This window comes from Bos taurus, chromosome 14, assembly GCF_002263795.3.
Source record: "Bos taurus isolate L1 Dominette 01449 registration number 42190680 breed Hereford chromosome 14, ARS-UCD2.0, whole genome shotgun sequence".
NCBI lineage: Eukaryota > Metazoa > Chordata > Mammalia > Artiodactyla > Bovidae > Bos > Bos taurus.
Window position 1 is genome coordinate 12908640 of NC_037341.1, and position 12447 is coordinate 12921086.

At 43.6% G+C, this 12447-nt stretch overlaps 1 long non-coding RNA gene across 1 annotated transcript; it reads left to right on the forward strand.

Annotated features, from left to right (window-relative positions):
- The first annotated feature begins 483 nt into the window (after positions 1-483).
- LOC112449609 (uncharacterized) lies at positions 484-12112 on the forward strand. The gene is made up of 2 exons (XR_003038206.2): positions 484-718; positions 11821-12112. It is a non-coding gene; the product is annotated as an uncharacterized lncRNA (long non-coding RNA).
- Positions 12113-12447: the final 335 nt, after the last annotated feature.

Genomic DNA, 12447 nt, shown 5'->3' on the forward strand with positions numbered 1-12447 from the left:
AGTGTTTTGTCCAACCTAATTGGAACACGGTAAACACGGATGGCTGCCTTAAGGTTTCAGCAGGTTTAAGCGTGATGTTGAAACAACATGCTTGTCTGTCAGTCAGAGTGAGGTTGGAGCAGTCCTTACTTTCGACAAGTCAAAACGACTCCCCTGGGTGACTAAGCTGAACACCTACCTTAGATTTTCCCTTTAGGAGGAAAAGGGAAGCAGAGGCGTGTGAGAGGGAAAAAGGGAAAAGTTCCTCTGGCAGGGGGCCACACTTTCCCGTCAGGACACTCTTGACTCGCCCCTCACAGGAGTCATTACTCATTCGGGGAAGCTGCGTCGCAGGGCACAGACTCTTGACATAGTCCAAGTGAGATGCTGAGGGAGGAGGAGACAGAGTCACAAAGGGGTGGACCCAGAGTTGGCTTTGAGAATTTAGTTTTTTCATTAACGCCATCGTGAGAGGTTGCTCGGCAACTGACAATTTACTTGGAATCTACTACGTTGATGTACTGAGTCGGCTGTTCTTAATTTGGGGTCTGAACATTCTTCCTGTTCTCTTCCTGTTCTCAAGTTCTCAGAAACAGAAGGGGCGTGGACTGCGGTTCTGGGATGACCAGACTCTGAGGCTTGACTGATGGCTGGACTAGAGAGCATTTGGGGATAGGATTGAAGATCAAGTGTTGATAGAACTTCTGAGACCTAGTGCGTGGCAGAACTCCAGGGTCTGGTGAGTCACAGAGCTCCGTTATAGGCCTCTGAGGACCCAGGCATGGTGGGTAAAATCTGACCAAATGTGATGTTCAGAAGGCGTCACAGAGGGACTGAGTCAGTCCTGGTAACCTCACCTCCAGACATCTTGCTAAATACATCATATCTTTCTGTCAGGTTTAAATGATTGGTTTGATTTTTTACTTTTAGCATTTTTGCCTCAGAAACAACCTAGTCTTCCATGTGAGGCTTATGCAAAACAGCTGCGAATGTGCCAGTTTCTGCTGGGAACTGGCACAGGTTGAGGGCTAGAAGATTTCCAGGTTGTAGATACTGAGTTGCTGGGTGTCAGCTCTCCAGAGCCCAAAGCCCAAGCTGGGAAATCACTGGGCTCTTACTTTCCCTCTCAAACTCACACTCAAAAAAAGTTAGGTAGCATTGCAACTGGTCACCTGATGGGTTCCATAAAGTCTGCCAGACTGTGGAACATTTGTGGGCAGGGACTGTGCTTTAATCATCTCTGTATCCACCAGCCCTGGGTCATTAATATGCACTCAGCAAATATTTGCTAAGAGGCACTGAATTGGGTACTGGAAGTTTTAATTTTTTGTCTCAGCTTTATCATTGACTTGCTCTGTGACTTTGGGCAAAGCACCTGACTCTTCTGGGATTCAGTTAGCCTCTCCAAAGTAAAAAGAGAAACTTGGGTTAGCTTATCTCTATAATTTCATGACTAAAGCTAATAGGGATTGGAGATAGAACAGGTAGTCATCTATTCTAGACTGTTATTTCCAAACCACATAAAATAAGTCGATTAGAAGTCAAATTGAGCAAAAAAGAGCCAATGCATTATAAAGTTCAGTATGAAGACCTAAGAGTATCATGAATCTTCTCAGAGGGTGACTCTTGCTTGAGATACTTACAGGTTAAAGTGAGACAGATACCCTTTTGGCAAATAAGGAAACTGAGGCATGGTTAATCAGCTTGCCCACAATCACACCACCAGCAAGCAAAAGAGCCAAGATTCTACTGTTTGACCCTAGTGCCCACACACTTTGCTGTAATTAGTATTACACGGTTTGGTTTATTTCTATTTTCTTTGGCTCAGAAGTTGCTGAAAATTGCTTCTTTTATTGTTTGTTTTGGCTAAACTCGTGTGTGTGCTTGTGTGTGTGGTGTGTGCATGTATGGTGTATGCATGCTGGGTGTGCATATCCATGTGTGGTGGAATTAATCTTTGTATAAACAGCAAAAGAAAAAAGGTTTCTACAGATCTTCTAAAATATTAATAATTAAAACAAACCTGTTTTCGATTTTTGACAAGTTCTAGCTTTTATGACAGTAAGCATGATGGAATTACCCATATAGATGGCAACAGAATGTACATGCCATCTCTGCTTTTGCCTTTAGAGTCTGTCCTGGTGAAATGCATGCACTTTGTGGTCATGCCGTTCCACCCTCTGCTTTTGCTCACGTGTTTGCTCTGTCTGATTGCCCTTCCTAATCTCTTTGGCTTTTATTTATCTTTCACGTCTTATCTATTAATAGGTGTCATCTCCTCCACAAAGCCCTTTGGAGTCTACACTCTGGGTTCATTGTCTCTCCCTTTATTCCTAGAATGTCTGTGGGCTTTCTCTCTCAGCATGATGATCTGTTTGTATATCCATTTCTCCTTTCAGCCTAGGACTCTTTGATAATAGGGCCCATGTTTGCTTTGAATAGATACACATCAAATGCCTGGTGACTAGTACCGGAGAAGCCCTTTGAAAGCCATGAGGCAGGCAGTGGTGGATTTTCCACCACTAGTGTGGAACACCCCTTCCATGGATCTCCATGTCAGCTACAGCCAACACTTCTGCTAGATACCAAAGCCCCAAACCTAAGAGTTACCCCTGAAAGTCCTCCTTTCCTTCTCAGCCCATGTCATATCCATCAGCAGATCCTGAACTGCGTCTTCAGTCTGACCATGGCCACCACCTCCAAATCTACCTCTGCAGTTCAAGGCATTATTTCTCATCTCCTAGTTGGCCTCTCTGCTTCTACCCTTGTCAATCCCCTAAAGCTTATTCTGCATAGAATGGATGGTGAGATTCCTGCTGCTGCTGCTGCAAAGTCACTTCAGTTGTGTCCGACTCTGTGTGACCCTATAGACAGCAGCCCACCAGGCTCTCCTGTCCCTGGGATTCTCCAGGCAAGAACAAAGCAAAACAAAAAGCCCTAAACAGATCATAACTCTGCATCACTCACTTTCCTCCCCTCTGTAGTTTTCTATGACACACAGAGAACAATTGAACCCTCGATGCCCTGACTTACAGGCTCTAAAGGCCAAGGAAACACTCCAGTCACCTTCCCACCTCATGTTCAATGTCTCTGTTGCAGTCCCACAGGCTCAGGTTATTCCCCAAGTTTCCACAAATCACCTGAGCTCAAGGCCATTGCAAAATAGTTGATCTTCATGCCTGGAATACCGTTCCCTCACTCTTCACCTGACCCACTCCTGCTCCTTCCGAGGAGTCTTGTCCTTTCTTTGTTTTAAAGTGAGGTATAGTTGATTTACCATATTATATTAGCTTCAGATGTACAACATAGTCCGTCAATATTTTTATAGATTATACTCCATTTGAAGTTATTGTCAAATAGGGCTATATTTCCCTGTGCTGTAAAATATATCCTTGTTGCTTATTTATTTTATACACAGTAGCTTGCAGCTCTTGATCTCTTACTCCTGTCTTGCCCCCACCCTCTCTTCCTTCTTCCCACTGGTCACAGTTGGGGCCTTTTCTGACCATTATCTAAAGTGTCATGTCCTCCGTATCAGGACACTTTTCAACATGCCACCTGGATTCAATGTTCTTTACATCTGACTGCCTTCAGTATTTATCTTATTTTTTGTTGGATAAAAATTGTTTGTTGATCCCAGGTATGAGCCTTGGGGGGCTTCCCAGGTGGCTCAGTGGTAAGGAATCAGCCTGCCAATGCAGGAGATGCAAGAGACACGGGTTCAATCCCTGGGTGGGGAAGGTACCCTGGAAGAGGGCATAGCAACCCACTCTCATATTCTTGCCTGGAGAATCCTGTGGACAGAGGAGCCTGGTGGGCTATGGTCCATGAAGATGCAAAGAGTCGGACACGACTGGAGCAACTGAGCACACACAGCCGATTGACTATGTTGTAATAGTTTCACGTGTACAGCAGAGTGACTTAGTCATTCATTTTCCTATTTAGACTGTTGCACAATATTGAACAGAGTTTTCTGTGCTATACAGTGGGTCTTTGGAACTTTTTACTTACTGAGGAAGGATTCAAATACATTGTTTGTTTAATCTTGAAATAACATTGCTTTTTTATATGAGTCCTTCAGGTTATTTGGGTAGGAAAAGTTAACTTCATAAAACATGGTCTTTCTCTAAATTCCTGGATAACTGGAAATGCCTTCAAGGTGGGGAAAAGGTGATGTCAACAGGTCAATACTTATTGAGTAGTGAATCTTCAGATTTACAGAGTACTGCAAAAAGTTGCACCGTCTGTATTCTCAGAGGGTGTGTACTGACACTATAAAACCCACACACAGGAGAGAGAAATCCACAGAGGTGCAAGTGGGGAGAAGGATCTACAGTCTGGGTGGAGCAGAGATTCGGGATACATGGGGCAAGTTCCAAATTCAGTGGATAGGTTATCAAAATTACCCTTGACATTTCTAAAAGGGACTGTGGATCATAGAATGCAAATTTTTGTTCATACCATCTTATGACAGTAGCATTTCTGATTGTGTCTATGCAATCAATAGGGACTGAATGGTAGAAAAATATGTATCCTTAAATGCTAGAAGGACTTCCCAGGTGGCACTAGTGGCAAAGAACCTACCTGCCAATGTAGGAGATGTAAGAGACGTGGGTTCCATCTCTGGGTTGGGAAGATCCCCTGGAGGAGGGCACAGCAACCCACTACTGTATTCTTGCCTGGAGAATCCCGTGGACAAAGGAGACTGATGGGCTACAGGGTCTACAGGGTGGCAAAGAGTCAGACACCACTGAAGGGACTTAGCACATATGCACACAAATGCTGGAATCATACTCATGGGCAGTGAGACACTGAAATTATGAAGGCGAGTGCTCACTGAGACAGGCTGAGGCCGCTTGCTCCCCGTCTTGTTCTTTCTAGAGCAGATATTTCCTTGACAGAATCTACAAAGGTATTCAATTTGTTCTCACTCTCTCTCTCTGTCCTCTGAACTCACAGAGGAGTATGTGCATGGTATATGCTGTATATTTAATATGATGCACGTATTCAATACACAGCATATACCATCAACTAGAAGCCTTAAATTTTGAATGGGAAAGCTTTGGATTTGAGCCTGCAAAGTAAACACTGACCAGCTCTTCCCAAAACCCTTTCCTTTATCCTCCTGGAATGCTTCTCTGAGCCTCCCGTAATTGGACAGTCACATGATGGAGCTCTGGTTGATGGAATAGAGGTGGTGGAGTTGCCTGCCACTTTCAGGCCTGGCACACCACTTCCATATTCAATGTTCCATATCTTTCAGTCTGATGCCAATGACCAGGGGCACCTTGGAAAATCATATGTTAATATGTTGTTTTTCAGTCGCTAAGCCCTGTCTGACTCTTTTTGACCCCATGGACTACAGCCTGCCAGGCTTCCTTGTCCTTCACTATCTCCCAGAGTTTGCTCAAACTTATGTCCATTGAGTCAGTGATGCCATCCAACCATCCCATCCTCTGTTGTCCCCTTCTCCTCCTGCCCTCAATCTTTCCCAGGATCAAGTTCTTTTCCAATGAGTCAGGTTTTGGCATCATGTGGCCAGAGTATTGGAGCTTCAGCTTCAGCATCAGTCCTTCCAGTGAATATTCAGGGTTGATTCCTTAAAGAATGATGAATATGGTGGAGCTAGAAAATCAGAGTTAAATTCCCTAAGTGACCACTTGGAGAAGAGCCACCTACCACTCAGGAACCCCCATCTTGGACTCAGGTGAGTCAGAAACCAGTGTATATTGATTGAAGCCACTGAGATTTAGGGGTTTGTATGTTACAGCATTGCCTTTTGTAGCTCAGTTGGTAAAGAATAGGCCTGCAATACAGGAGACCCTGGTTCAATCCCTGGGTGGGGAAGATCCCCTGCAGAAGAAAATGGCAACCCACTCCAGTTTTCTTGCCTGGAGAATCCCATGGACAGAGGAGCCTTGTGGGCTACAGTCCATGGGATCGTGAGAGTCGGACACAACTTAGCTACTTAAGACTATTTATATGACTTGGTGCCAGTTACTTAACTTTTCTGTGTCTTGGATTCAGCATCAGTCAGGATTTCTCCCAGAGGAACCAGCGTGAACCCTTAAAAGCTGTGATTGAGGAAGTTCAAAGAGAAGACTGTTTGCAAAGATGCAGGCAGAGCTAAAGGACCCTCATAAGGAATGGTGAAGCATCTCAGAGCTAGTGACAGTACAAGCATTATCACTCTGAGCCTGGGATGGAGGACAAGCAGAAGAGTCATTTCACAGAGCTTGGAGAGCTGTTATTGCTGTAGGGAAGAGCTGCCTGGGGGGAGCTGTAACTTTCAATGGAAGATTGCAGCCAATCCAAGTTCTGGCAGGAAAAGAGTTGGAGCAATAAAAAGCCAGATGTCATCCTCCTATCTTCCAATCTCCCTGCTGGCTCCCATGGACTAAAAGCCTACTGGAATCCAGAAGGCAAGGAGCTCATTGATGTAGTCCATAAAAGTCAGTTTCCTAGGGTAAGGGTCAGATGGAGATGGGTGGAGAAAAGATCTGAAGGGGCAAATGAAGACTTTGAAGATAAGTTTCCTTATCTACAAATTGGGAATTCTAACCACCTATCTTATAGAGATTGTACTGGAGGTTAGGGGGTATAGGTAATAAGTTATGAATAAGATACAAGTCTTATTTCTCCTTGTCATCTGCTGCTGAACCTTAATCCACTGATGTCTCTTTTTAAAGTAAGTTTTTTCATTGATTTTCTTTTGGATGTCATTGTTATTCGGTTTGTCTTAATCTCCCAGAAATGTCGACATGACATGTTTCCCTAATGCCAGATTTTTCAACACGAGTTTAACTCTGGTGTTTCCTTGAGGTTGGCGTCTTTCCTGCTTTATGATTTATTTTTGATCATAGGTGAGGCTTGAGAAAATATCCAATTTCAGGATCCTTGGAAGATTCTTCCTTCTTAGTTTCAGCCGCTTGTTGTTATTTTCAGGGTTATGTTGCCAGGACTTCCCTGCTCCTGACTCCAGGCAAGAGCCATGCTTGCTGCCACCTGGGTTTCATCATTTCATGCTTCATATCTGCTTCTGGGTTTGTTAGATAAAGTTACCTTTTCATGAATGGGAGAGGAGCGGACCTTTCCAAATAAAGCAATGGGAGATCCGCGTCCATGTGAGGCAGGCTTGGTGTAATGAAGAGAAACTGTCAGCCTTAGGTTCTAATCCCTTTCCAGCCTCTTACTTGCAGTATAACCTTGAAAAATCCCTTTTCTTGCTCTGAGCCCTATTTTCTTCATTTGAAAAATGAAATTTCATTGCACTTCTCTCACTGGTTAGATGTGGAGAGATAAAATGAAATATGTATGTATAGAAGACTAGACACATTGCTTGGTACATAGCAGGCATTCAGCAATTCCTGTAGACAAATCAAAATCTCTGAAGTCCAGTGGGGATCCTCAACTTCTGATTATACTGGAGCTTAAAAGGAGCTGACAGGTACTCTGGGCGTACAAATATTGAGTCCCCCCAGGTGAAAAGTGTGCTCTTTATTCTAATTGACAGTCTTTTTGTCTTTGTTGTAAGCATTACTAAAATTTTTCTCGTGGGTGAATTGAGTCCACAGATATCAAATCTACTTCCTAAGATTCTATGATGGTAAGATGGGAGCTGGAAAAAACGACATTAAAAATTACGTAAAAATCCTAATAAATCATGCAAAAATCCCTATTAAAATATTTTTGGCTGAATTATTTTTCATTTTTATATCCTTCTTGTGTGATATAGGACATGACGCTTGCCCTGAGTATTTCTGGAATATCTTGTCATTCGGTAAGTCTGAGCTCCAGAATCACTTAGGTTAAAACAGCAGGGACCTGTGTCCAAACTACAGTCCTGCCCCTGACTTTGAGGAGGTCGTTCACACAACCTTTTGTGCCTAAAAAATGAACATCACTATGCCCTTTATCTCAAGATTTGTTTACAGATTAGGATAACAATGTAAATAAAGTTCAAAGTGGGTAAGGAAGAGTGCTCAGCAGTGGTAGCAGTTATTGTTGAAATACGTGCAACGTATTTCTGTGCAACGCTACGGACTGTAGCCCGCCAGGCTCCTCTGTCCATGGGACTCTCCAGGCAAGAATACTGGGGTGGGTTGCCATTTCCTCCTCCAGGGGATCTTTCAGATCCAGGGATTGAACCTGCGTCTCTTACATCTCCTACCTTGGCAGTTGGGTTCTTTACCACTAGCGCCATCTGAGAAGCTTATTGTTGACAAGGGACTATTATCAAATCAATGTAGATCTGGGAAAAAGGCTTATGGAGTCCGCTACCTTTACTTTATGTCTGGGGAAACTGGTGCTGAGAAAGGAGAAATGTAACACACCGAAGACCAACCCATTATTTCATAGAACCGGGTTTCCTGAGGTCCACTGTAATTTCTCGGCACTACCATTTCATACAGAAGCGCCACCAGTGGACAGACAGCAGTAAGCCACGTCATCAGGAGATGCAGGACAGTCTTCAGACTTAGATGCCATCTGTTAAGCACTGCAAATTTGTACAAGTGCCCTGACTGCCACCAATGCTCCTGCTCACTACTCCCCATCAAGTTCCAAATAGCCTGAGGATTTTGTTGCCATCCGTTGAAAAATGTCAGCTTTTCATGATGCAGTTTCAGACCAAATTCTGCAAGAAATGTTTTCACCCTCCCTTCCATGGCCTCTGAGACGTAGGTCTGGCACACAGTTGAAAGATAAATTCTATGTTCCCATAAAAATAAAGGATTTGCATCATGGGGAATGGTTAATGCTCAGTTTTTTGTAGAATATGCTAGAAATTGGAGGGACACTGTGACTATGCTTTCAGTGGTCAAATAAGATGTCTTGAAGAAAAAACACCACCACCAAGAAGGACTCTGCTGCTGCTGCTAAGTCACGTCAGTTGTGTCTGACTCTGTGCGACCCCATAGACGGCAGCCCACCAGGCTCCCCCGTCCCTGGGATTCTCCAGGCCAGAACACTGGAGTGGGTTGCCATTTCCTTCTCCAAGAAGGACTCTAGGAGAAGGTAAAAGGGAGGGTAAATCAAGAATTTCGTGAGGACCTACAGTGGATCACACATTTTACCATGCTTTTAAAAAAAATTATTACTTCATTATGTTTATTTTCCACTGAAAGTTCTATGAGGATATGGCTCTATCTTATATTCTCATCCATAATTAACACAGTGCCTAAAACTTTGGTCACCTAATGTGAAGAGTCGACTCATTGGAAAAGATCCTGATGCTGGGAAAGATTGAAGGCAAAAGGAGAAAAGAGATTCAGAGGATGGGATGGTTAGGCAGCATCACCAACTCAATGGACGTGAATTTGAGCAAACTCTGGGAGACAGTGGAGGACAGAGGAGCCTGGCATGCTGCAGTCCATGGGGTCGCAAACAGTTGGACACAACTTAGCCACTGAACGATAACAACAAAGCATGATTAAATGTTTGTTGGGGAGTAAATGTGCTAGAAGCTCTTTACAAGTGATCTTTCCAAATCATTTCAGTCACTTCGTGAATTAGAAATTATCCCCACATTGTGAATGAAAACACCAAGATTTAGAGAAGCTAACGGATGTGTGCATTGCGTCAGCGACAGATCTGGAATCCCAATCCAGGGGCCATGATTCCTGAGTCTGTTCTGTTTCCACGGTGACCTGCTGCCTGACTCTTTATGGGAGACGTCTCTACTTGTGGTGCACATTACTGGCAGGTGTTCTTTTCTGTAGTGATTTCCTGTAGATTGAAGGGAAATGGCTCTACCTCAGAGAACCACAAGGCTGAATGTGTTGAGACAAAAGGAACTTACCGGACTGATTCTTTTTTTGTTTTGTTTTGTTTTAACTTTTATCTCATATTAGAGTATAGCTGATTAACAATGTAGAGATAGTTTCAGGTGGACAGCAAAAGGACTCAGTCGTACATAGACATGTACTCATTCTCTCCCAAACTTCTCTCTCACCCGGGCTGCCACATAACATTGAGCAGAGTTCCCTGTGCTATTCAGTAGGTCCTTGTTGGTAGTCCATTTAAAATATAACAGCGTGTACAGGAAACCAGAAGTTCATTCTAAGTCTGTGAATCTCTTTTTGTTTTGTAAGGAAGTTCATTCGTATCATTTCATTCTAGACTCCACATATGAGGGGTGTCATATGCTATTTCTCTTCTCTGTCTGACTTACTTCACTCAGTATGACAGTCTCTAGGGTCCATCCATGTTGCTGCAAATGGCACTATTTCCTTCTTTTTAATTCTGGTCTGATCTTTACTGTTGAGGACTGGAGTACTCTGCATGAAGATATAAGGGGGCTTAGTCCACCTCTTCCCCGACTGCTTTCTTGGTTGCTGGGTAGTATATTGGTTATCTATCATGCATAATAGACCACTCCAGACTTAGTGGCTTAAAAACAACACACATTTATTATCTCACTATTTTTGTGAATCAGGAATTATGGAGCAGCTTCCTTGGGTGGTTCTGGCTCAAGGTTTCTCATGAAGCTGTGGTCAAGATGACCTCTGGAGGTGTGGTCATCTGACCACAGGGGCTTGACAGGGGCAGGAGGAGCCACTTACCACAATGGTCACTCACACTTCTGTTGGAAATGGCCTCAGTTCCTTGCTGGTGGTTGATGAGAGACCTCAGTTTGTCACCAGGTAGACCTTTCTGTGAGGCTGCTTGAGTGTCCTCACAATATGTCAGCTGTTTGCCCCCACAGTGAACCAAAGAAGAGCAGGAAGGGAGCCACAGTGCCTTTTATTACCTAGTCTCAGGGTCAGACACTCTCACTTTTGACATATTCTGTTCATCAGAAGCAATTCACTGATTCAGCCTACACTCAAAAGGAGGGGAATTAGTCTTCAATGTTTGAAGGGAAAAATCTCACCGGATTGGTGGACATGTCTTAAAGCCACTACCATGGGTTTGGCAGGTCATCTATTGTATCTGACACTCAAATACTCTATTTCCATTCCTCATGGGTGTTGCCAAGACACGGGGCTTTGAATAAGGGGCTGTGTTGGAATCCTGAGTAAATATTCCAAGTCTGCAAGCTTTGTTTCTCAACCATAAAATGAATTTCATATCAAACCAATTTGCCAGGCTTTCTGGGTGGATCAGAGGTCATAGAGATAAAGCTGTTTGTAACGTGTCTGGCACAAGGTAAGTATTCAAGCAATGGGCTCCTCGGTGTTCTTTCACAAGGCAACCCCCCTCTTCCCAGTCCTGAGATATGTCTTTGTCAGGATACTGAAATCACACACACACACCTCGGAGTCCCTTCTGTCTCCACCACACCATCCTGCCAGCTTTCACATGACAGTCATTTTTGCTTCTGCACTTTGGATTACAGTTACTTGTCACAAAAATTAGATTCCAGAATCAGGATACAAGTTGGAAAGGGAACTCAGATGTTCTACAATCTTGCCCACATTCTCATGGTTAGTTGCCATTCTTGAGTGTTTCTGATAAGAGAGACATCGGATTAAATCCAGACTCCTGAACTTGCTATGCAGACAGCCTTCCCCCCCTTTCCTCAGGGTCGTTAGCTTCCTCTCAAGTGTATGGTGAGGCTTAAGTTAGATAAAGTCTGTAACTTTCTCAGTGAACAGTAGCTTTTACTCTCACCATAAGTGTGGTTAGCTTCAGTTCCTTTAAGGTCTAAAATATTTAAAATATCACCTGGAAAAAGTCCATATATTAGGGAGCAGGGGTTGGGTGGGCAGGTGTACCACTTTTTCTTAAGAATCCCCAAATGTGCTTGGGTGAGATATTGGGATACAGAGAGATAAAGGGGTTTCTGTAGGGATACAGAGCGGCAGAACGCTCACTGTAATCTTCTATTTTTGTCTCCAGATAATGGCAGACAGCCCACCCTGGTGAACTAGCTGATGAATGGAAAGCCAGCTTGTGTTATTCAGGTACATACTGATAGTAAACACAGAAGACTGGCAGCCCAGAGGCCTTGACATTGATGAAATTACTGATGAAACTGCGTTGGATGATTATAAAGTCAATCTGCTTGAAATCAAGACATCACAGCAGAACAATTTCCTCGGTTCTGTTGTGTCATTTATCACCATTGTTTGTCTCCTTGTTGGCGTTAACATCAATAATTTATCATAATGCACATTTCCCTTCCAAGCTCTTTCCTGTCTGATGTGTGGAATCTCTTGCTATTAACTTGAGGGGCGGGTGGAAATGTTAGTTCTTCTTACATCACTGCTCCTTCTGAACTGAGAGCTTTTTCAGTGGGGACAGGCAAATTGGTAAAAGCTATTCCATGTCGGACAAAGACTGTTTTCCTTGCTCTGTACATCTGTATACACTGTCAGTTGTCATTTAAGGTGCTCTTCTTCTGGGGTTGGTGGTGTAGGGAAGCGGGCAGATATGCTAAATCTAAAGCAGGTAGAAGCAACAATTCTTGGGATGGCAGAAACCACTAGTTGCATTCCAAGATCTGTTCTCCCTTTCTGCCTTAGT